This window comes from Strix uralensis, chromosome 18, assembly GCF_047716275.1.
Source record: "Strix uralensis isolate ZFMK-TIS-50842 chromosome 18, bStrUra1, whole genome shotgun sequence".
NCBI classification, from domain to species: Eukaryota; Metazoa; Chordata; class Aves; order Strigiformes; family Strigidae; genus Strix; species Strix uralensis.
Genome location: NC_133989.1, coordinates 12,059,081 through 12,085,790, shown reverse-complemented (window position 1 = coordinate 12,085,790; position 26,710 = coordinate 12,059,081).

Sequence of the window (26,710 nt, the reverse complement as noted above, 5' to 3'; positions counted from 1 at the left end):
TTACTCAAAGCTACATCCTCACTGAGAGCGCGGCCAAAGCACAGCTCAGCTCAATTGTATGGCCAGGGCTTGCTGCAGTAATCTCACAGTGTCACTCAGTCTTAATTCAAGGCTCACATCCTGGGTTCAGGTTGGAGCTCCTTGCTGATGAGCTTTTAGAAGTGTGATTTTTAATTCTTTTTCTACTGTTGCTCTGCCCAGAAAGCCACAGTATGAACACAGTTATATCAGTATAACCCTATATATCCCTTACACTAGAGATTAATCTCATAGGAAAGGTTATATTGGTACCAGAACATTAATACAACAAACTGCAAATTACAGAGGTGCCTCAGGTCTGTTTTCTGACTATTCTACCTCAAAATTGAGACTGCTTAAATGAGTTAAAAAAATCTGGACAGGAACAGGTATGTCAGTAAAACCACTTCTAGGCTGCTCTTGTCCTGCATCCACGAGGGCAGCTGTGCAGATGAAAGCTTGCACAAGTGCAAAGTCCTTCTGCAGAGACGTTACGCTTTTCTGTGTACTTTCCCCATCTATTAAATGGAAACAGTGATGAGGGGAAAGTGTAACTTGGTACTTGAAGTCACAAATGACAGGTTCCTAGGAAAGCAAAGTAAATTTAGAAAGTTTATTTCTAAACTTTCTTCAGAATGCTTTCTATTGTCAGCCCTCCAAAACTCAAATTCCCCATGTGGCTCTATGCTGAATGAATCACAGTTCTCCACAATTAAAATTCTTTTAATTCCTGCACCAGGAATCCCAGTGAAATGCTACACATTTTCTCATAAGCCCTTATGGCACACAGGCGTTTCTCTTCTTACGGACACAAGCACTCGGCTCTGGGTTGGAGTTTAACAGCATCTCCTGCTGCCCCTGGCTAAGGAAAGACCATAACCAGTTGTTTGGTCTGTTCAGAGCAATCCCAGAAGCAGAAGCCCCTTTTTTTTCACTTCTTTTCAACAAACCTATCCCTACAGATAGATTTCAGCCCAGCACAGAGTGCTGGTAAATATGACCGCAGTAGCTACAGCAGTTGGAGTTTTCAAATATTCATCTTTTCAAAGGGTGTTTTTTTCTCCCCCAGCCCTTTAGTAGAGAGCTTTGTTCTTTCCTGTGCTCAAATTGCCTGCCATAGATACTCAGTTTTTGACTTAAAATATCTCTTTTCACTCCAGTGACTGCATACAGAGAGACAACAACACAGAACCTTCCCAAATTAGTGTACATTATGGCAGCCGTTCAGTTTATTTATTTATGTGGATTGGGCAATTTCTTTCTCCAGTCATTAATAAAATGCCATGGATTTGAATGTGTACAACTGCAAATGGCTCCTAAAGGGAGCCTTCTGACCATGGAGCAGCTGCTTGGGTTCCAGTGACTTTCACTCACTGCTTGAAATGAAAATAACTATTTTTGTTTTCTTCATTTCACCCCAAAATAGCCTACTGAGAAGAGATCAAATACAGGCACCAAACTTATGAAGAGCAGAAGGCACTTGATCCTTACAACGGAAGAAAACTTCAATTGTTTGGGACACAGGATCATCCTAAATCAGCCAGCAAGATGAGTACACTAAACAGCTTTGTAAGTGTTCAGTTCTGGTTTTATAAAGCACCTAGCAAAATGGGGCCTCCAACCAAGGACTTAATGATCCTGAAACACGTTATTTTAATAATTGGTGTATAATTGAGTCAGTATTCCATCAGGCACACATCCAGAGACACTTCTGCCCAGCACAGAGTATTGCATACAAACACTCCAGTTGAGCCCTCTCTTGTAACGTTCACATTCCAGTTTTGGAGGCCTTGACCATTCTTTAGCCCATTTTAGGATCCCAACATCCAAACGACCTTTCCAGGGGTTACAGATACCCTGTGTTTTACAACATCAGATCCTTTCTCTGTTCTCTGCCAATAATTAGCTGTTTCAGGGAAAGAACTTCCCAATCCATTTTGAAGCAATCTGTGCTGTCTCTAGAAGCATTACTTGTACCCCAAGGAATTCCAGCTTAAAGGATTCTTGGAAACAGTAGGAAATATGCTGACTTTGGTCCCAAAACTTTACATGCTTGCAGTGTCTTTATGTTAATATTTTATTAACATAAAGTCAAAGATGATGCTCACTGTTTCATTGTACAAGAGTACTTATTTAAACAAAAACAAAACCAAAAAACCCTGTTGTATCTGTCCACATTTTGTGTTCAAGTCCTGATCTGGAATAGTTTAAAATTCACAGAATATTTAACAGGGCAGATAAACCAGGAGGAGTAAAGACATGACAATAGTAACAGTCAACTAATACCAAGATCAGAGTGACACTTGAGCTTTAAATAAAGCACATTTCCCAGGACCAGACAGATTAGAGAACAGACAGGGTTAGGGAATATTCATCAAGTTTGTCATATTTCTCTTTATGTGATAGAGTGCTCAAGGACTGGGATGGAAGGACTAACATCTGGAGACGGGTATATCTTACGCTACAAAAAACAATATATTAAGACTAATATGCACTTACTGTGATTAAACTTGGATGTAGACATGGTCCACTCTTGTTGATGACAGGTGACCATACACGTAATTATTATAAGGAAAAGCCCCTCGTGGACTGAGACCTCTGTCAGTTCAGCACACACAAACAGGACAGTGACCAGCCATTTAATGGTGATAACATTAGACTGTGAGAGCAAAAAGCAGGTGGACACCCAAATCCCACCAATAGTCAAAGGGCGCTGGACAGCTTCATGGATGGCTCCTGACCTACCTCTCAACCAGTCCTGCCAATGAGGAGCAGGGATACGACCAGTTCTTGTTCAAATCAGCAGCACATCTTTTCTTCTCTCTTCCCCTAGCTCCTTTTTTTGCCTTTTCTTTCCTGTCTGGCGTTTGAGCACTGATGCAAGAATTTCAAGCAACATCAACCCTGATGTAACTCCATTTGATTTACTGGCAGCTGGAGGCTATTCTTAGCCTGCCGTCATGCTGAATGGCAGATGCTAGGAAGGTCCTGTTCTTGCCCCGACAAATCTCAAGTTAAAATAAAGGTAGTAGAGACCTTTAGACACAAGAGCAAATAATGAGGGAGGAAGAATCTGGAAAACTCCTCTTGAATTTAAACATCAGGGTTACCAGGCACATTTGCCTTGATATGAATTACAGTAAATAACAGCACTTTGGAGCTGAGAAAACTGTTACATCAGGATGGTAAGAGTAAAGCTAGATGATAAGGTAGGGGGACAGGTTTCTTGGGCATCCGGTTAGGTCATGTGCCACTGATGGAGTACTGTAGAGGTCCATGGCAGTTGGATCATGACTGTTATAACCAGGCAGATCTGCCAAAGGTTCAGGGGCTGCAGAGACCCACAGCAGCAGAGCTATGTGGAAGTATGGGTTCTCCATTCACCAGCAATTCCCTCAAAATGCAGGTGAGGAAAGAGTCTAGAGGCCAAAAGGCAGCTATCTTGCTTGGTCGTCTCAAATCTTTATTTCTAAACTCTGAAAAGCCAACATCAATCTGTTCTGGGCCAGGCAAAGTATTTCAGCTCAGTGTGGAGCATTTTAATTAAAGTGAAAGGATATTTTGAAATGACAATTTCATTTGAGCTGAAAAGTCTAAGCTGATGTTCATTTTGCAAAGATTGGAAAGAAACACTGAATGTTTAACTGTTTTTTTTTTTTTATCCAAACTGGATCAAAACCCAAAATGGAATTTTGTTCATCAAAAGTTCCTGAAACTTGGCATAAACTTTGACCCAAATACAAAAGTTTGCACTTAAAGGTGGAAAGAAACATCCTTAAGTAAAGACAAGAAGATTCCCACTCAAAATATTTTTATTATTTTATAATTTTTATTTTATTTTATAATTTTATTTTTATTATTTTATAAAAATCGGTTTATCTGCTAACAGGCTTGCTCCTTGAAACTTACTTTCACGGGTAGCCTTATTCATGATCAGCCCTTCTCCGTTCAGTGTTCATATAGCCATATTCCAGTGTAGTTTGGCAGGATCAGTGCTGAAGCAATAAGGATTTCTTACTAAATATTGTTCCTGTTTTTTTCTATGTAAATCTCCAAACCAGTTTCATATTCTTGGGTGTCTGCAACAGAGATATTTAACAAACAGGGACTGTGATGCTGTGATTTTCAGTCCTCTTTGAGGAATCTCAGTATTATCTCCACTGAAGCAGTTGCAGTTGCAAGTTGACTGCTCTTTCTATTTAATTTGGACAAGACCAGGACAGCTGGTATAAATGGTCATAACTCCACTCCAAACATCAGCTGGTGTTATGCTGGCTGAGGATCTGCTCCTACATCTGTTCCCTGGTCTCAGCATCTTAAAGCATTGAATGGAAAGGTGGCAAAGTACAAGATTTATCACATGCAACAGAGCATTATAAAGTGATTTGTGGCTGCTGAGGAATCCTTCCATTTACTTCAGGGCTGTGGCTCAAACCTCTGATCAGCTGTATCTCTTCTCAGCAAGTGGGACTGGTGCATAGGTGGGGAAGGTGGCAGCTCCTGTGCTCTCAGCCCCGCAGGTCCACTTTGACCTTGTCTGAGTCAGGCCTCAGTTGCCATGGCTGTAAAAGAGTGATAAGACTATTTACTGCAACGTGCTTGAATACAGAAAGTGTCAAGGATCATCCTGATTAATGACTAGATGATGTAAGAGGGGAAGGAGTTGCATATAATAAAACAGATTTTTTTCACATGGGTTCACTTGGGTTACAAGCTGCAACTTTGCAATTTACCCAGAGACTTTTTTGTGATTTTACATGAATGAAAGAGCGTGTTGAACTGCTGTGCTTTATAGAGCAGGTGCTCAGCCATTGTTTTGGTGAAATTAGGACATCACACACGTGGAAGGAGGCTGCCCAGGGACATTTGCACACCTAACTTTCTTTGGTTCCCTCTAGAGTCAGACAGAAAGAGCATCTTCCAGTGACCTAGAGATGAAGTTTTGGGAAACCGGGCAACCAGCTCAGCCTGGCTCAGCAAATGGATGGTGGATATGAGATGTGAGTAGGGTCAAACAGCATTTATAAAAATCCACTATGGTCCAGATGCAAAGCAAGTGGGTCGTAACTGCTGGGAGCCCAGGCTGGCACTGGCTACGATGCAGCTCAGTTGGGCACTTTCACTGTAAGATTTGCAGACTCACTCTCTCCAGCCCCAGCGAGATGTGGTGTTTGTGTTGACCTTGGCTTGGTTTCCCCGCTGCTCATGCTGTCATTTGCACCTGCGCCAAGTGGGGGGAGAACACCACTGTTGGGGTGAAGCAGCATTTTGCATCCAGTGAGGATGCACAAAGTTATTTTACAATTCCATCCACCCAAACCCAAAGCAGGACTGAAGATTAGGGAGAAGCAGGGCTCCTATTATTTGCACTGGCATACAAAATTGATTGTAACCGTGTCAGAAAATAAAATCCTAGTCCTTACAGAAAATTGTGATATCAAATTCACAGAAGAAGAAAAAGTGCTGCTTTCTGATCTTGGTTTTCCTGGTGTAATGTTAACAACGTATCATTAATTTCAGTGTACTCACACCACTATCAGACAGAGCAGAGTGGGGTACAACTGGCCCTTTTTCTACCATCCAGTCAAGGCATCCTGATAACCTGTCATTCTCCATGAAGTCACACTTTCTAACAAAGCTGGGAGAGGTCAGGTGGAGAACAGGATTGCACTGTATTGTCTGTGTTGGGGACCTGACCCAGGGCTTCTCCAGATTTGAAAATATCCTGTTCAAAGCTCAGTAGTAAGAGCACAGACATTGTTGCTGCTTTTAGCAGAAAACCAGTGGGAAGCATTACGAGCTGGCAGGGCCCTGGTGCTTTGTTCTAGGCAGGCAAATCATCCTTGTTTTGTTTATTAATGTAGTCCATTATTTTGTCCCAATGTTTTCCGATTCATATATTTTATGGTTCAGTTTTATTTGCCTTTGTTTCTAATAGTGGTGTATGGCTTTCAGTGGTTGGGTTTCAGTTTGGGGGTGGTGGGGTTTTTTTTATTCTTTCACAACATTTTAGCTGCCATTTCTACAGCAACAATATCTGGGGGGACTCTGTGGAAACCAGTCTCCAGAAAAGACCAGGATCTACTTCTGCCCAGGAAGCGGATCCAAGGGGATCATTCTCCTGTAAGACCTGCTCCCAAAAAGTGTGATGTAGTGGAAAAGGATCTGATGAACTACTGGAGAGGTCACAAACCCCCATCCCCTGGAGAAGTCGTCTCATCTGGTGCTGCTGCTAAGGGCCTCGCTTCTCCTCTGGGCTGACACAGCACCTAACATGCAGCCTTCATCCAGGACCGAGTTCTTGATCCTCCCAGTAATACACAGTAAAGGTGCCGTTTTTCACCATAGATTAAATGCATCAATGCTGTTAACCTGGCCAGTTGCAGTCTGCAGTAGCTGTATTCTGCTAAAAGAGAGGCCTCTGAAGGCAGTCTTGGAGTCCTCTTTGCACCCTACCTTGAAGAGTTATGTGCATTCCCATGTGCATAAACCAGTGAGTGCTGGTGGACCTGTACTGAAGTGCAGGGTAGGAATGAGAAGAGATATTCTTCAGTGCTTACAGATCTTGTGGAAAAATAATATTTTCAAGTGTAACCTCTTCAGCTCAGCCCTTTCCTTAGTGTTTGCAATGGTGTTTGGTGCCTGTAGAATTGTGTCAAAAAGCACCAAAGCTCTTGGGGCTTGTGCCAGCTGATGTCCATGTGGGCGGTGAGATTAGATGTAAGGAAGACGTTTGTTACAGTGAGGGTGGTGAAACACTGGAGCAGATGGCCCAGAGAGGTGGTAGATGCCCCGTCCTTGGAAACATTCAAGGTCAGGTTGGACGGGACTCTGAGCAACCTGATCTACTTAAGGATGTCCCTGCTCATTGCATGAGGGTTAGACTGGATGCCAACCCCACTAGAATTCAAACCTAAACTATTCTATGATTCCATGATAGTTGTGCATCTGCATCCCAGTGCACCAGAAGGCAGGGAAAGCTGTGATAGGAACAGGTTTTGCCCTTGAAAGATTTTGTTTCCTCTGGATTTTGCTGACAGGGAACTCCAGCTAAGGCTTTCCTCAAGTCTGAAGCATTTCTAAGAGCTCTTATAAATGCCTCAGATGCAAGAGTTCGCATGAGCAGAGATTTCTCCCACTGCAGTATTGCTCTCTCTCCCCAGCAGAACTGCTTGTCTTTACAAAACTTGTAAGAGGAGATGTGAGAGCAGCACTTCATCAAAACTTGCTGGAAAACAGCTAAATCCTCCAAATATATTGGAAAGGAAGAACAGACCCCCCCCAGAGCATGAGCCCGTAAGGGAAAGGCTTATAGGAAGAAGCAGTATAAGTCCAACTGATATTATTGGAGAAAACTTTCAGAACAACTGCTTCTTTTGTGCATGAAGCAGAAAATGTGAGGCTTTGGGCTGTGAAATGAGTCCTTATATTTAGGGCAGGATTGGGCCCCTGAGCCCCCTGCTGTTCTCCAAACTGGCTGCATATTGTTGTTTCCTCATTTGCCTCCGGGGATCCCTGTAACTAAGGGAACCATTTTGTTTTGCAGATTGAGAAGGGAATCAAATAGTTGAACCCTTAGTAAACATGCAAACACAACTGGTTGTCTTTGATGATTTGTTAGTTTGGACCTGAGCCACAAGACCTGGGGATGGCAGTCCAAGTTCCTAGAGCTCCAGTGTCTGACACGCAGAGCAGCAGATCAAAGTCAGGATGAGTGAAGCTCATTATCAGTTGGAGACACAGCCAGAGGGGTTTCCAGGTGGAATCTTCTTAAAATATCTCCTGTCCATTTCGAATCTGGCAATCTTGGCTGAACCTGAGTCACCTACTTAATAAAAATTCCATGTTCAGTCCATAGAAACGCTTCCAGCACAATTAGATCAATTTCCTCTAAGTAGCAATAAATGTGTTTTCCTTTAAAAGGCCAACACAAGCACATTATCACAGACTATAATCCCCATTCTCTCTATTAGCTCAAAGTACATCCTAAAGGCCAAGGGTCGCAGCTAAAGACTAATCAGTCTCATTAGCCTGTCTAATTTATCTTAACTAGGGGGACACAAACACACTAAAACTGTTAGGGAGACTTTTTGATCAGGATATGGGAGTCATTCATCAGGGTCCTGCAGATTCCAGAGACAGGAAGGAGAGAAATGATGCAGGGACAAAGCCATTCTCCAAGGATGCTCTGCACCAAGATGCCCACAAGCAGGCAGGACAAGGCAGCAACCCTCCTGGAGGCTCCTGCTGTCCTACCAGCCAACATCCCAGCAGGCTTCGGGGGACATATGGAAAAACATCTCCTTCTTGTTCTCATCCACATGCCGCCCAGCAGCTCAGCGTATTCCAGGCACTCGCTGGACCGAAGAAGGGTTTGAATGTGGCTGGTTAAAGTTTAACCCTTCCCCAGCTGCAAGGGCCCTGTTAGCCACCACAGTGACTTGGGAACATAAGCTGACCCTCCTTCTCCCACATCCATCCCTCTCGTGCGGGCTCCCAGCTCTCAGCACCTTCCCGGCTGCATCGTGCTGCTCTTGCAGCTTGGCCCCCTCCCTGCTCCCCTGCCAGGTGGATGGAGATGGGGCATAAGGAGGACAGTTCTCAAATCCAGCTGAAAGCAGTATGAAAAAGGAGGAAATGAAGCAAAACTGAACTGCTGTGGAAGTAGTTTTGTCTGTGTCTGTGTTTGCATCAGGTGTTTTAGATGCTACCAGTTCAACACAGAGCCCTGCTCCTGAACCTCACTCTTCACCATTAGCAGGCAATGCAAATTCTCTCAAAAACATTGCCCATAACTATCGTCCATGTGCCAGGCTTTAGTAGCCCAAGGCAAAAAAGCAAAACTCTGAGGCTAGTTTCCAGCTCCAAGGCTCCAACCCAGGTTTTCATGCTGAATGCTCCTGGCTGGGAGGAATTTCAGAAATTGTGCTACCAGCACATCTTTGTCAGATATTAAAAGACAAGGAGGTTTTCTGCTAAGAAAAGAGGGAAATGTAGATTATTTAAGCAGTTTCAATAGGAGGAGGCTGGCAAAGCTCTAAATCAAAGTCACCTCTTGAGACTCTCCTGGGAGAAAGGAAAAGGTTATCCCTCAGATCCCTATTTCTGTCTTAGAAATATGTGGCTTCAGAATAGTTGCATTTACAGTGACAATCAGCCATAGAAAGGAAAACAGTGCTATCACAGACCCTTTTCCCCATGCACAACCCTTGTTTCTGTATCACGCGTGTGTCCTCACGGTGCCCTCCATGACACTACGACGTCAGAGCGCCTCGGGCTGCAGCCGTGCAAACAGAGCTGAGCTGTTTAAACTCGACCGAAGTCCAGCTGCCGTGCAAACCTTTCATCACCCAGCCAAGGGGCTGCTGCCAAGGACAAAGGTCACGGCAGAAATGCTCTTTGGGCACCCATCTTCCTCCCTCTCCATCGATCACCTGCTGTGCATAGGTCACAAGCACCAAGGTTGAAGTGGTGGCATTCAGGACACTGCCAAAGGACTTGTTGCCTGGGATTTCACCTGGGGGAGGAAAGTTCAAGGTGTATAACATCATATAAACAGGTTACATTTTGAAGGTGCAATGACTCTGACGAGGATTTATAAAGTGTCACAGCAGTTTGTGTCACCCTGTCCTATTGTCATCCATTTTATCACTTCCAAGGTACTTGAATGGGAAATATTTATGGGAAAATTATCTTCTCTGTGCTTTTCGCTGCCAGAAACGTGTGTACATTCATACCATGTTGCCCGCTCAGGCTAATCTGCGCAGAAGTGAGGGGAAGAGAGGTAAAGATCCTCAGTATAGCTCAAATGCTGGAGCTATCTCTAGTTTGCTGGTTTTTTAGTCCTGTTAGTGAGTTGCTGCAGGTGGGACAAAACTGCAGTCAGGGCCACGTGCCTCAGCCTCTGTGGGTAATCGCCCCCACTGCAAGCACAGGTACAAGAGTTCCTCATTCAAATAACCAGCTGAACAACTTTCTCCAGATTTATTTTCAGAGAAACTGGTTGTCATATTTCCTGTGCACAGAAATTAAGTAGGTACTTTTTGTACAGGAAATCTTGAGAATGCCAGTCTGTCCAGATTTAGAAATGTTTTAAATCATGGTTGCATTAAAACTCCTAACATTGACTTTTTCTAGCGGGCTTAAACAACCCATAGCATTTGGCACGTGTCCTCTCCACTGAGGGAAAGCCATCTCACTGATCTCAGGTATTCATGCAGTCATATGCAACTTTGAAGGTGCTAAGAAACATTCCTGCCCATCCCAGTTCATCAAAGCAATCAAGCACGTACTTGGTTTTAATCACAAACTTACACCTGGTTAAAGCTAAGCACTAATGAATAGTGAGATTTCAGTGGCCACTTAAATCTATTTTTCAAATGTTTATGGACATTGTGTCTGCTTTTTCTTTCCTTTTTTGTTTTAGTTAAGACTGTTGTGTGACACTACCCACAAGGTTTAGAACAAGAAGGGTTTAGTTCAGTTTTACTCACGTGGCCAAGGTGCTTTGGGCAGGATACAACTCACCTAACATAGCTTGCCCGGTCTGGGCATCTTGTCCAAGTTGGTAGCCCCAGTTTCTTCTGTAATCAGGAGAGGAGATGAACACCTCCAAAGGAGGATTCATCCTTTCTGTCAGGGGCAAGCATCTTAGGGCAGATGAATCAGTTTGTGGAGATCCCTGCGTTTTTCCCAGGACAGCCAAGGAAGTCTAGACTGTAAGCTTGGATTAGTCACTTAACATCTCAGCAGCAAAAAAACATTGCACCCTAGACATTTTTCAAGCCTTAAGGTTAGGTGAGATGAACCCAGGTCTCACTCTCAGAGCCACACAAGCCTTGTGAGTTATTAGTGAGTTATTTCCTGAGAGGAAGGGTGGTAAATGCCCACTCTTGTTCCCAAGCTCTGCTCACAGCCATCTCCCACATCATTAAAGAAGACAAGGTATGAAGTTAGAAGTATACGGTCAGGTCCTTGTTTTCCCGACATGCAGAAACTTGCAGGGCCAAATTCCCAGATGAAGATACTGCCCTCCAACTCTCAGGCATATTTATTCCAGCATTAATCAGAAGGTGGGGTGAAAGCACTCGTGATGTCCTGGCAATAAGGAGGAAGGCAAGAAGTAGAGGAGAGGGAGGGGAGGGAGGGAAATTCATTTGTTGATGTGATGGAGTGACTCCTTCAAATGAAAAATTAATAATGATTAAAACAAGGCTTGAGACTGTCCGTTTGTATTTTAAAGGTGTATTATCCCAACCAAAGGGGTCCAGCGTTCAGCACCTCTTCCTACTGATTATCATCTATCTTTCCATTTTCATATAACCTTGAAATAGAATAAAGTCAATGTATGCACAAGGATTCTCTTTTCCAAATGGGTCGAGTGATGTAAATGGATCTTTTTTTTTCTTTTTGTCTATCATCCTTTACCTAGAATCTATGTCTAAGTCCTCTCCTACACCACTTCCCTTTTGGAGGAATGAGAGGAAGCTCTGTGTCCACCCAGTATACTTTGTATTTCTGGTGGTCAGAGTAAATCATAGAATCATAGAATGGTTTGGATTGAAAGGGACCTTTAAAGATCATCTAGTCCAAACCCCCTGCAATAAGCAGGGACATCTTTCACTAGGTCAGGTTGCTCAGAGCCCCATCCAACCTTGAATGTTCCAGGGATGGGGCATCTACCACCTCTCTGGGTAACCTGTGCCAGTGTTTCATCACCCTCATTGTAAAAAATTTCTTCCTTATATCTAGTCTGTTTATCTAGATATCTTCCACCCTGCCTTCTGTTATCCTTATATCTAGTCTATCCTATATCTAGTCTACTTAGTGTGTATCTATCCTATATCTAGTCTATCTAGTCTGTATCTAGTCTAAATCTATTGAGTACAGGAAAACAAAAAAGGGATTCTTCCTTCTTTCATTTTATATCTGACTTGGTAGTCGGGAATGTGCAAAACTCTCAACTCCTTCTCTGAATTAAGACGTTTTATAGCACTTAATTCCCACAGCAGCAATTGATGGCTTTATTCTGCCTCCTCCTTCTCCTCCTCCTAGCACCCATGCTGTTCTTCCTACAGCAGCACAGTGGCATTTCCTTTGCTGGAGAGCACACTGGCTAGTTATTTTGCGATGCAGATAAACCCTCTTTGCATCATTTCCAGGGGAGAGAAACAGAATAGAAGATCCCCTTTTGGAAATCAGCTGCTTCTTTCTCACATGCTGCCTTCCACTGTCACAAAAACATTGCACACCGTATCCTTCCATTCCAGATCTTATATCCAACAAACTTTTGCTGACTACATAACCTTCACTAACCTGAAATTCCTGAGTAGTCCCAGGAGCTCAATGCATCTTGGAATAAAATTTTTGTAATGTCATTTAAGGGTATTCCTAATCCAGAATTATTGAGGAGGCCTGGGTCATGGGAATTGAGTTTGACACTTGACAAATACTTGGCTTTGTGTAAATGGACAGGCCACTGAAATAACTGCCTTTGGATGTCACATGAAGAGAAATTAATTCTTTATTAACTTCCGCAATGATAATCTAATAAACTCATTTGGTCTACTAGTTTCAGCACTTAAAGCGCTCAGTCGATTGCATGCAAATAGATTTTTTTTCTTCCCCCCTGGAACACTGCTTCTGTGGTGTGCAAAGGGACATCAGGGTGAAAAGCCAGGCCTGGCATGTTAGAATGTGGTGTACATGTTCAGATCCTGCTACTGCTTGGTGTGAGAGAGACAGGCACAGCAGAAAGGCAAATAGCAGGGGCCAGAAAATGCTCTATTAGGAATGAAAAAGGGTTTTTATTAAAAATTGATATTTCAAACAAATTTGCTTTGACTTGAATTCAGATCCCTTTTCTTGTATATTAATCAGGTATTTTAAAATAATATACAAGTAACTAATATATTAGCTGTTTCCTTTTAGAATTATAGCACAAGACATTAGTCCCACCCATATTAGGACTCTTTGCTGGGTGCTATACAAATACGAAGAAAGCTAGAGTTCCTGTCCCAAAATTTTAGTGGCAAATGCTAAAAATAAAAATGGAACTATGTGGGCCAAGCAAGCCTCTAATTCTAGAAGCCAAATGTGTCCAACAAGAAAATAAAGCTGTAATATGTGACCTAAGTGTCAAATCAACCCAGTCATTGCCACTTAGAGGTTGAATTTCAAATGTCAAGCCACAAGCTGCTGTAGACTGACCAGGAACCATGCGCAAAATAAACAAACAAAAAAGCTATACAACACAGAGCGAAACATGACCTCGCTCTGCTCATTCCAGAGGATGGACCTTCCCATCTGTGTTGTATTTCTGTATGCCTGATTCTGTTGACATAGACTTCAGAGTGTTCAAGGCTACTGCTTTGCCTATCAATCAGCTCATGTAACTGTGATCTTTTTCATATCGGTGCAAACTAGAACCGCCAATAAACCCGGCTTTGATCAGAATATCTATACCGCACCACAGCTGCTTGTCCTACACCCACACAGCACATCCCCACTGGCCGTACATCCCAACAGGAGCCAGCTTAAAAAGCCAAGGCAAGGCGTGCTCCTTGCCAGGAGGCGTCTGTTACCCTGCCTGTTGGTGCAGCACATAAAAAATGTTTCATTTACAAAAGCCAAATATTTATTAGTATTTGCTAACTGAGTTGCTCCATAACAACATGAAAAATAGTGAAGTCTAAGTCTGTCAGTTCCATGTAAATATATAATTTGCACAGGAATATATAAATATATGTATGCGTATTTACTTCTGATTAGTGGTAATTATCCTATGAAAGAGATGCTGGAAATAGAGCATGGGTTTTCTAGATTGCCTAAAGTGCCAATATCTTCTCTGCTGCTCTCTTTTCAGAGGCAGTGCAGGGTGGAGGATTTCTTCTCCAGCTCACTGTGACCTCCTCTCTGGCTTCACTGTGGAGCTCCCAGGGAGGTCAGGGTCCATCACCAAATGGGCTGATCTCTCTGGATTTTACACAATTAAAGGAAAAACAGATTCAGGGTGATCCAGAGTGACCAGATGAGCTTCCAGCTCTGAATCAGCCTCAGCAATGCCAACATTAGCTTTGCTTCCTGAATACTTCTGAGACCAAAGTAACCAGCTGCCTTTATTTTGGAATATTGTTCTCACTGGCAGTCCGATGCCCTGGAGGACCTGAGACTTGCTGCCTACATTGCTTCATAAATGGGATTTTGGCTTCTCAGTGAAAAAAAAGTCTTCTTTTTGAATCTGCACTAGTGAGTGAGTGGCATGTTGGAGGCACTCCCCAGCCAGCCCCCCTGCTCTCTGCCCTCATTCCACTGTGCAGTTTTGCATCTCAGTCTCTAGCTTTGTCCCTCATCATTTATTCCTCAGAGTTTGGCACTGAACCTAATTAATAAGAGGTGCATTTTGAATAGACTCACAGAATCACGGAAAATAATCCGGAAGAGATCACCAAAGGTCCTGCAGTCCTTTCCTCCATGCCACATCATCAATTCTGCCTATGTTATCCTCACCAGATGTTTGTCTAGTCTAACACCAATGCTGTGTTTGTTAATGCTCAAGAGGAATGCACTACAGCTCACAGATTGGGCTTCAGTTTTGTTAATACCATGGGCCCTATCAACACCCAGAAACCAGCCTCTGCCACTGTCAGGGTGGGAAATGAGTGTCTGCGACATGCTCCGCCATTTGCTGAGGTGTGTCTTGCTGTAGCCTTAGCCAAGGTCTCCACCTCTGCCTGTGAAAAGCTGTTATCACTCTCCACTTCCACATGATGCTGGATATAGAAGCAATGACGAGGTAGGGACCATCCCTCTGTTTACGATATATTTTTGTATGTCTCTCCAGCAGCAGCTGATGGGGAGAAACACCTCAGATGTGAGGTGAGAATCTGCTTCTCTCACTCAAGAGACCTGCAGTTATCGCTCTCTGCCACAGAGATATTCTTAATATCACAAGTGCGTGGATGTTGGATCCTGAGGTCCTCAAAGACCATAAATATCATGCAGGTTTGGGGGTTTGGGTTTTTATATCAAGTTGGGGGAGGTTTTTCCTCTTACAGAAGGAACAGAACAATGATGTTTCCGACAGCTGTAGAGTTTGCTACTCATTTCTCCTGGGTGGACACCTGGCTTCAGGGACCATCTGCTGCCTTTTCCAAAGCTGATGCCAGAAACATCTCTCCATCTGAGAAGTAGGTGGGTGTCTTGACACAGCCTGCAGTGGCAACCATTAGCTGCAGTGGCACATTGGGCTGCTGTGCAACACCACTGCTGCGTCCTTTCCCAGAGCACCGGGGCACTCAGCCGTTCTGGGGAACGGGGGCATTGCCACGGGCTCCAGAGCACTCTCCAAACCAGGCTGGCCCCACGCTGCGCTGCAGATCTCCTGCTTTTGTCCACTGGGAAAGGACGATTTCAGAGAAGAAATTCCAGGCAGTGCAATACTTTTCAGAGCTCAGTTAGTTTTGTAATCCCCTAGAAAGCAGCTTGAGAGTATGAAACCCATTTTACCAAGTAAATCAGGGCATGGGTGTAGCAACAGCTTAACTTAACCTATATACTGTGCCAGGGACAGTGCTTACAACATTGCCGTGAAAGCACCATCCACTTGCAGCCAGGACAACTAGGAACTGAAATCTGCTGTCTGGGAAGCAGTCTGAGAAACAGGCTTTCCAGTTCAAGAGGCATCAGTCTGTCCCGCCGCTTCCCTGGTTGCTGGACAGTGTGACAAACCTGCTTTATTACTGGAACACTCTTATTTTCATAAAGAGGAATGAGAGTCAGAACGATGTTAAAATCAAGAGCAAAATTCTCTTGCATTAGAAAAATAAACTGCTTCCTCCAGGCTTGGAGAACACTCATTCATTACTGAGTCTTGTTTGCAAAGAAATTTTAAGCAAATGTTGGTAATAACAGGACACAATGGAAAATTATAGTCCTGTATGGTTTTCATATTGCATTAGTTCAGATCTACTTGCACCACCTGCTTAATTTCACCTTTCTCCCACTGATATCTCCTGGAGATTTCAGGACTACCTCCCTACATCTATATTTGGGTATAATTTGAGTGTAATTTGATACGTAATTAGGGTAGAATAGAAGACTGAGTATTTAACTACCCATACATCTCTCTCTAATTTAAATAATTCCTAATATATCTAACTAGTTTGCCTTATACTGCACTGATGTGTATTGAACTGGGGATAATGAAATAAGAAATGTGAGGGGGAAAAATGTTATTTCAGAGTCGGAAGATCACCAATTAATGACATGAAAAGCCTAGTGGGAATATCTGTACACTTAATGCCCCTTCTGCTTTGAATATAATGCAGTCATAGTCTCTGGCATGAGGGCTCTCAGAATAGTCTTTAGAATAACTTGTGTTTCTGTGAAGCTGTCTTAATGTGACTAGATGTCCCACAGGTTTTGGACAGGACATAAACATACTGAGGGTAAGAAATAAGATGAATTTCACCCTCAGCTAGCTTCAGCCGTGTCTTAGACATTGCATTTAAGGGGGGGGGATATTGTCTTTTGCCGCTGTATCTCCCTCTTTCTCTCTCTTGTGTCTAGAGAGAAGCCAGATTACTGGCTTAAAAAAGAAGCCTACATCTGAGATGGTTAAAGTTAGGTGAGTTCAGTTCTTTGGTGTGTGACTACAAATCCCTGACGACTTGGTGTACCATGTCACAGTCAGGGAATTGTTTAGCTCTCGAATGGGAGTTGGCTGGGGTTTATTCTGTGAAACAGCACTGCTGGATTTCGTCCTGCAACGTGGGAAATACTTTAGCACATTCCTCCCTTTAACAATATAAATTGTCCTGCTCATGCTTAAACAGGGGCAGGTGCTGATGGATGCACAGGCAGGCAAGAAGTCAGATGTGACTACTCATCTGAGATTTCAAAGTGTCATTCTATCTCCATCAAGGGAATGGGGTAAAATGGAAAATCCTGAAGTTTTTGAAAGGTAATAAAATTTTAAGTTTTATAAGGATAAAAAGTTTTATTATGATATTGGTTAGCTTCTTTCACACAATGTAGAATATAGCCATTTAAATGGTATAATTTTAGCATGTAAAATGTTGAAAACACAGTACAATGTAGTCTAATACCAACTGGTTATTGGAAAAAAAGGTCTATGGAAATTGTTAACCATTCCATTGAAAATTTCAGTGAAATCCACTCTTTGCAGTGGAATGCTTTAATTTAGAGGGATCATTACTCTCAGTGGAACATTATTTTTTCAGGAAATTTTCAATCCACACAAGACTATAGCAAGAAGCAGCCCATGCACAGGATCCCAGCTGGCCTGGGCTCCCACCTGCCATGAGCTGGTGCACAACCAACACTTCTCCCCATGACAGCCCTGGGGCAAAATAATATCTCCGCTGAATGCCATTGGGGTATGTTTTTATGTTTTTTTTTCCTCAGCATCATCTCTCCCATTCCTTCCAAACGATTTCTAGGGATGCTAACAGGACCTCTGGCATACCAGAACGTGCTGCCTCCTGCACCCCACCGCTGTGCTCACTGCTTCCCCCACTCCACTGCGGCCTACCCACCATGCCACCAATGATGCACACCCCAAAATGTCAGGTCACCTTGCTGTCCAGCTTAGGAGCATTGCTCCACAATCTTTCATACTTCTAGGGCACCTAAGGGGGGTGGTGAAATCCTCAGTGCTAACTGGCAGCATCTCCTGGGGGGCAGCTCCCAGCCTTGCTCCCATCACAGCACCACATTCCCAATGCGGTGTGGGCATCCGGAAACCCCCGGCTCGCTGGCTCACATGCTCCCTCCCCCTTCCTTGTCAGGGTTTCTTTTTGTGCAGAACAGATGGGCACAAGCTGTTTGGGAACCACCGCCCTTCCCTCCCCCAGACCCCGCGGAAAGATGCATCACCGGAGCAGGGAGCAATCCCCTCCCGGCTGCAGCACAGCACCCTTTTCAGAGGGGCAGGTAAAAGTTTAACCAGGCTGTCTTTCAGTGGTGGAGGCAGAGCAGCCTTTCATAGCCATGATAAATTGCTCCTGTCAAAACTACATGAATGCTCATATTGAAAAGCTCTTCTTTCTTTCTTTTTAACTTTCCCCCTCTCTCCAGTCACACGGTGTCTCTCGGTTGTTAGCCAACATTTAATGCCCACTTAGTCAAAGGGCACTTCCACTCCTCGTCTCTCTGTCCTGTCCCCTGGGGCTGAGTTGTCACAGAAATACTGACGGGGAATAAAATAAAAAAAAAAAGACGGGGTGGGGAAGAAACCCTTTAATGTTTTTAAGGCTTTTGATTTCATTTGGATCCTCTACCAGTAGTCCCTAACCAACGCAATTGTAGGATGGAGAGGTGGGCAGACAGATATCCTCCAAGGAAGTTTCCAGTTGTCGGTATGTTCTAAGTTAATAGATTAGTTATATTTTGTAATATTTTCCAAAGGTGATAATGAACACATAACACAAAACAATCCAATACACCTCCTCTCCAGCAGTTGAGCAGCAAGGCCAAAGCATGCTGGAGGTGTCCCAGGGAGGCAGAGCCTGCCCTGCTCTTAATACAGTCCTAAGACCCTTCCCCACCTGTCAGCGGGTCCCTTCACTCCAGGGGTGCCCCAGAGCAGGAGCCATGACTAGTGTAATCTGGGGCAGGTGCCTTGGCAATGGAATTCTCTCCAATTCATCCAAGATTTCCTGCAGTGCAGCTCTTTTGGGGCTGGTACCATGATAGCAATGGTCAAGGAACCCATAAAACAGTTACATTGGTCACAGAGGAATGGATAGAAGGATGGCCTGGTTGTCACCATGCAGATCCTGTGAACAAATTGTCTATTCTTGGGTCTGAGACTAATGGTAAGGATGGGTTTAGGTTGCTAGGCTGGCCAGTCACTCAGCTACCTGAGGGTCACACCTCCAGGAGAGGTGTTGAAGGAAGGTTGACCTGGGCATCCACCCACATCACCATGCACTTGCATTTGCACACGATATAGCCACAAGCTCCTTTTCTCATCCCTATAAGCTTGCTGTAAGGAATGGGGATGACAGGACATGGTACAGCTGTCCCCAGCTGTGCTGCTGTGATGCCTGTCCCCAGTCAAAGCCCACAGTCCGATGGGACCGTGACACTCACAGCACACCCAGCTCCCTGGGTGCTGTGTGTCACCCAACCCAGTTGGGGGAAATACCCAAACCTTGGAGTGCGGCAGCTCCCATTTCAGAACATCTCTCCCTTCTCTGCAGTGCCTAAGTGGTAAAAGCTACCCACAAATTCAGTGCCAGACATTCAACACACATCTCCTAAGAAGAGATTTCAGACCTATTCCCACACTCTGCTCTAATGCCTTCCTCTCATGTTTTTCTGTCCATACTGATATCTAGCCATAGCCCAGCGCTCCCAATATATCCTCCAGACTGTAAATATATGTGCTGCTGCCCTGCTACAGCAATCAGTGACAGCAATATCTGGCACACACACACAGAGCTTTCCTAGGTGCATCTTCTCTGTGACAAATATTTCTGCTACGGTCCTTGTAGCTCGTTACAGTGTCACTACCCTTATCACTATCAGCCTCCCGTAGGGTTCAGCACTATCCACATCTATATATGTATTTTGGGATATTAATACCATCAAGACACTCTTGTTATCCCAGCTTGCTTGCTCATTAACCCTTGTTATACCCATATATACACAACATACATGCAATGAAGACTGCACAGCTCTAACTCTGTTCCCACTTACCTATATAATCCCAGATATTTTAATAAAGCTACATGGGTGAAGAAGACCAGGATCTGCACTCTCGTTTTAAGGGCTGCATTTCTTCTGGTTGCAACAGAGTCACTGCAAAAGGTTTGCCCTCCAACGAGCAAAAGAAAAGGGGTGTTTAAAGAACAAACTGAGTGATCTCCAGAGGCTCCCATTCAAGAACCGCATAATCACAGGCTGAAAGTCAGGCCTGATCCTTTCTTCAGTCAGCTGCCATCGTTTTCCCTCGTTCCAGCAGTGGCCTGCTGACATTTCACAAATAATTTTCTCTATCTGTGCCTCAGTTTCCCCTATCCATCCACTGGGAAGACTGCTGAAGATTCTCCTTTGGAAAGCACTTCTTAATCCACTATCAGGAGTGTTGTAGGGACTAAGTACTCATGATACCAGCTTAGCTGATGATGTGTGTGCTGGTCCTTACTTGTGCAGAGCCTCAAAACCACCTGGAGGACCTTTGCACTGCTTCAGCTTGCAAGATTCAAGCCCAGCAGCTTTGCTGCCCTAGTCTCCTCTCCCGTCCATGTACCACTTCAAATCAGCTAAGTTGCACCACAGTTATTAACTGGTTTTGACTGACTTCTTAAGTTAATTATAATTTCACAGTGTAATATCAAGCATGATTAAAACAATTAGGTTTTTCATCCCCTTGCAATTCCTCCCTCCCTTCGATTTCCCTTCTTCCCCTCCCTCCTTCCCCTGTCTCCCTTCACCCTGGAAGTTTTTAGATACGCTTCTGCACCACTGCAACAAATTGTATGGTAGGATCTGAAATTATTACCCTCTTAAATGCATTAAACTGTTCATAAAGCGATTTGCAATGCCAGTTACCAAACTACAGTGAGCCTCCCAGCCTGACACCTCCCAAATGCAGAAGGATTCTTGGCAGCCGTATCCTGCTGCAATGCTCTCTCACTCACTAGAGTCGATGCCTGAAACTTAGGAGAAATCAATGCAATTATAGATATGAAGGTCCAATTACTGTGAAATGTGATCAGTCTTTATCTCTGAGTCCCTTCAAGAAAATCAGGGAGGCCTTTTCTTTTTTTCCCTGTGAAGGGAGTTGCAATATAATGCAAAATGATCTTTTAACAGAGGACCAAAAGAGAGGGACGTCTGTCACTCAGCAGCCCAGTTCTGATGTTGCCTGATACTGATTTTCCTTTCAAACTGCTGCAATTATTCCTGATTTACACCTCGGTGCATCCATTGTGTCTGATGAAATCAGTCCTCACTGACACCGCTCTCAGGTTCCCAGACCAGCACCCTGCATGCGGCCGCCCCCTCCCCTCCAGATTTTTTGCCCGTTTGGGATTTTTTCACACACCACTGATCGTGTCTTGCTCCCCCTCACACAGCCGGGCCGGCCGCAGGGCTGAAGGCAGCAGAGCAGGACATGGAGCTGCTGGCTGCCCCCCATTAGCGACTGGTGCTCATCCCCACAGGTGGGCTGGTGCCCCAGCATGGAGAAGTGACTGGGCTTCTAAAGGGATTGAAACAGCCTTCCTACGAAAATAATCTGCAACCCCTTCTGATCCTTGTACCTGCCTAGCTGGGCTGATACACACCTGGAGGGGCCAGCCCCAATGAACCCTCATTTTCTTGGCAAATATAGACTGGAATCAACATCCCCAATAAAGAGGGACGGAGAGAATGGTCTGGAGTCACCATGTATGCAATAAGGGCAGGCTCTGCTCAGTGGCAGTCATGAACACAGCAATAAGGTGATTTTAACAGAAAAACTACCCCTTCATAGCACTGACTTCTGTACACAGGAGATCTGTGAGAGGGACTTGTGTTGGTCTGTGCTTTACCTTTTACCCAACAGTGCAGGATCCTGATCAGGGCCAGGACACGACTCCAATTCTACAAGTAGAAATAAGTAACCATCTGCATTAATAAAGAATACAATCCTTTATCTGTGTTAATTAGAAATAAATTAGAGAGACAAAGTTATATAAATTAGCTAAAAGTTAATTACTGAAACTATATTGAGAAATGCATGTATATATGAAGTATAAAATCTGTTCCAGATTAACAAAATATTGGGGTTTATTTCTAGAACTGCAGAACAGAAATTTGATTGCCACCACAGCCAAGTGTGAAGAAGGCCATTTATCATAAGCCTCATAGCACCTTGTTCAAGGATCCCAAAGCACTCAGCAAACATTGATAAATAGACCTCAACGCATTCCCAAAGGGAACCATTATCATCATCATTTAGCAGTGCCAGGCAGGAGTCCAGGAGTCCCGATCTCCATTCCTGCCTACACAGCCCCAGTTTGATCCCCCCTTCTGTTCTGGACAGCACCCATCTTCCTTCCCAAACTGCTAGTTTGCAGCCAAAAGCTGTAGGAGCCAGGTTGTCACCAAGCTAAGATTTGGGGACAGAAGGGGCCCTCCTGTGGGCTGGCTTCAAGCTGTTGAGCAGAGCTGACCCTTAGCATCCTGATCCATGCCTTCGTCCCGCCGATATGCCCCTGCACAGAGCACCGCAGGCACAGGTAGGCTCCCCAGGAGGGCACCAAATGGAGGAGAAAATGACAGGAACATGGTCCTCTGATGCCCATTGCCCTCTCCCTGATCTGTCGTTTAAAGTGGATTTAACCAGCAAGGAAGATCTCCTGTCACGGTGTGAGCAGAGAAGGGCTGCACCGCAGCATCGAGCAGCTTCTTGGACGTTTGACCCCCTCCAGCTGACACATTTTACCAGGGAATGTTAAATGGGCTGTGTCGTCTCTTTAAACAAAATCCCTGCTGCATTTTACCCCGGGAAGAGGAGGGGGAGAGGACAGTGTGAAGCTGAACCGTGGGTTGAAATGAGCTCGTGCGAACGGGAGACATCTCTGTGCTGATGTATTTCTAGGTGCCGACTGCATCTGGCGGGGGACAGAGGCAGCCGAACACATGCTGCCTGTCAGCACTCGCTGCTGCTGTCCGAACAGCCCGCACACATGTCCTCACAGCCCAAAACATGTGAAGAAATCCCGAGAATGTTCTCCACATGTCGGGACATGGACTTAAGAGGCCTGAGAAAATAAATAATCACAATACATCAGAGGCTGTTTTTTTTTCTTTTCAGATTCTGGACCAAATTTTATATTTTCAAGTGTTTCCAACCACAGCAGCATCTATTTCCTTCTCCTACCTTTGGTTTTCCCCTCAAATTTCATACATATTTTCTTTTCTCACCACACCACAAGAATTACAACAAGTAATTTTCTTATCTGGGGGTACAAAAATTGTATTGCTGTACAGACTGGTTTTGCAACACTGAATGAGTGTTGCCTGTTAGGGGTGTAAATGTAGAGTTAATCTTGCATTTCATGTCCTCTACTTTCTCTGTACTTGTTTATTCCACATTTGTGTGCACCCCAGGATGGATCAAACTGTTTAACCTTTGACTGCAAAGTCAGAAGAATGACTCACTTGGAAGCTAAAATGTAAATAAATATATGCATTGCTAAATAACCAAACATTAATACACTAAACCAAGGCTGATAAATATTCTGATTAAAATCATACTTAAATAAATGGGGCAAATTATCAGACAGTGGGTTTAAAAGTAATAATTTCAGGGCATAACTCAACACAGCACATGTCATAATAAGTAAATTGTTTTAATCTTTGATTTTTCTTTACTATATAGAGTAAAATCTTTTCTACTACAGTTGTTAGGCGAACTCTAGTATTATTACAAATGCTGCAAAGATGATGAAATATGCTTGATTTATTGATAAATTTAAAAATCTTTTCTTGGTTACATTGACTTAAAAATGCTCCAAACCTCTTAAACCTTCCAGTACAGCACAGAAAAGTGGGGAACTGGTAAATGAGCTCCCTATTTGCCAGTATTTCTGTCATAACTGTGTGTGCCCGCAGAAAAAAGTTAGTCTTCTGTACAGGTACCTTCCCCTCTGGCACTAAATTACAAAGTGCTACCCCCAATTACAGTCTCTAAAACCATTAGCAGTTAAGAGAAAATAATCCCTGCAATTTGTGCAGCAATAAGTATTATGTACGATGGAGGAATAAGCAAAAAGGAGCACGGCAGATCTGCCGGGAGGACGAGTCTCTCGGCTCAGGACTGCCACCTCCCTGCTCCTCGCAAAGTGGAGCAATTTCAAACAATTGCTTGAAGCAATTTTTTTTTTAATTTATTTTCTATTTTCTTGTGTCTTGTCCTTACTAAACTGTCTCAGCATAGCAAGCCTGTCTGCAAGGATTTGCATGCTAGCACTTGTAATTTTTTTGGCTCCCCTGAAAGAAAAGGTGGTGTTTGCCTCCCACGTTGGATTGAGCCCTCTGAACCTGGTGTTTCCACATTCTTGATTGCCCTGCTGTGTGTGAATCGCATATCAACTAAGTAGTCCTTTAGATCACCTTCCTAGTTCAATTTTTTTCCCCCACATGCTGATTGAAAAGCAAATTAAATACTTTTTCTACCACCAATTTCCTTTCTTCATGTGCCTGCCTGCACTTACTATTTCTGAAGAATCTTATCAAACAAGCAACAGGTTCCTAAAGTGGTGGTTTGGCCCCTAGGTGATACACTGGGCTGATAATTTATTAAGGGCTGGGCTGTTAGAGGAAGATTGCTCTGAAGTTCTTTGAGCTGAGCGTACTGGAGAGGATGCAACGGTGAGCATCCTCCCCTGCCAGCCCAGCCCCATGGTGCACCCAAACCAGGCATGGTTCAGAGGAGACAGCTAAAGACATCAGGTCTTCTGTAATTTACCAGGAAGACTTTGACCTTAGATTAGTTATTTAGCTCTCTTGCTTGTCACCCTGGGATTCTCCAAATAGCAGCTCTCGTTTAGTGCGTTCTCCTGGCAGTGCAGCTCCTGTATAAAGCAGTTTCTGCGTTTTAGGTCATGCTTTCCTTGCTCATCTCACGCTGAACCTTTAGACTTCAAGAGATGAGGATTGAAACTGAAAAAATAGGGTCCCAAAATTCAACCTGGATCAGTCATAGAGTCATGCCAGTAATGTAAAGAGCTGGAGTAAAAAAAAAGAAGGATCTGTAGCTCCCTAAAAATTACAAGGGGAAGCCCAGGTTTTAGGCATATACTTGAATTTTATTGGAGTGGGATTTGAAGTGTATGTTCTGGTGCAACCCTGGATCAAAATGTATTCTTAAAAAGAGGCCTAAATAACTTACATTTACAGATAAACTCTTCCTGTCACTGCTCTTGTACATGCAAGACGTGACCAAGGAAGCTTCCAAAATTGCAAAAGGGCTTTTGGGGCTAAATTCCAAATCACACTGATGTTCTTCCCACTGAGAACATTGGGGTTTGGCATAAGAGTTTTGCTGAGTTTCCACATCCCAAATCTTGCCTTTTCAAACACACATGAGCTGATACCAACTGGCACCTGATCGCACCAAGAAAGAACTTCCTTTTGGGGATCTTATGTTTCATCTGCTACTACCAACCCACAAACAAAAGATGATTCATGAGCAGAGCAATTCAGACAGCATAAAAATGGATTTCTTTTTGCCAGCACAGTTAGCTAGAAAGCTTCATATTTCCTATTGACATTATCTAGATAAAGTAGATTGGATTGCCTGCGCAATATTATTGCCTCCCATCCAAAGCCAGAGTCACCCACACCCTCCCTGAAGTTGAAAATGAAGTTTCCCCACCCTCCTCTTAGCCTCCAAACTTTGATCACGATCCCAGCAGATGCAAAATATTTGCAGTAAGAGGTGCCAGTGCCGTCTACTCGCCACAGTAGCTCCCAGTCAAAATGTTTGCACGCACATTTCAGAGTATCATTTATCTTGAGGGATGTCAACTCTAAAAATGTTAGCGCATGTCACTGTCAAAGCAAATGCCAGAAATTAGCTTTCTTTCATCTGAAAGAAGAATAATTAACTTTGCAACTGTTTCCAAAAGTGCTAATTAATGGGTTTCACCAACTTGACTTGTCAGGATACATCTTGATTGGAACAACAGCTTGCTCTTCCCCTTGAGGATTATGGCTCTTCTTTTGGACTCCTTTCCTCATCCGCCAATTTAGTGAGTTGCGGAAAATGGATGTCATTTATAACACAAAAATAAACATGTGAAAAAGGGAAAGCCCCAGAGACAAGTTAACATTTATTAATTATTTATGTACTTTTCTCTATTAACAATAATGTAAAAACACAGTGTTCCATTTTAACAGAATAATCTTTAAAGAAGATGAGATTTTGTTGGCTGTTTAGCTTCCTGAAAAACCAGGAGAAGTCTTCACCTGAGATGTCTCTGTGCATGGGGATGTCTTGGAGTAGACTGGAGAGTGGATCTCCCTCTCTCACCTTGGAAGTCTCCTTCTGGATCTAAGTTCAACACTGCCTGGAGATCCACTCTCCAATACTTGGAGCAAACTTCAACTCCAGAGAGCACATTTTGAGTATTTAAATAAAATAAACTCCAGCAGTTTATACAATATATTTTCTTCTCCCAGCTTTCTGTGAGGCAATAAATTGACTGACTGTCAATGCCGAGCTATTTGAATGCGTTCCCTCCTTCCACCAGGATGGGATCTGCGCTTTGTCTGCCCATGTTGAGATGAAAAGTAAAATGCCTGAGTTTGCCAGTGGGATTCAGCTATCCCCATCACAGAAGTCAGTAGGAGATGTATCACACTGCCTAATTCCCTGAGATCCTTTGAAAACTCAAAAGCTTGGGTGCATCTAACAATTTAAGAGACTGTGACCTAGAGAACCAGTGAAGGTCATGGTCAGATTTTATATGAACTGCCTGATGAAGTCTCAGACCCTTATATGTGTGCCTGGAAATATAAAGTAAATCAGGAAATCAAGTGGAAAATCCAGGATGTTATTATTAAAAATCCACAGCTCAATTATCGTTATAATAAACCTTACACCAGAGGTCATTTACATTCATGGTAATTAGGGAGGAAGGTTATGGTTTGAGAATAACTTTATTGCAGG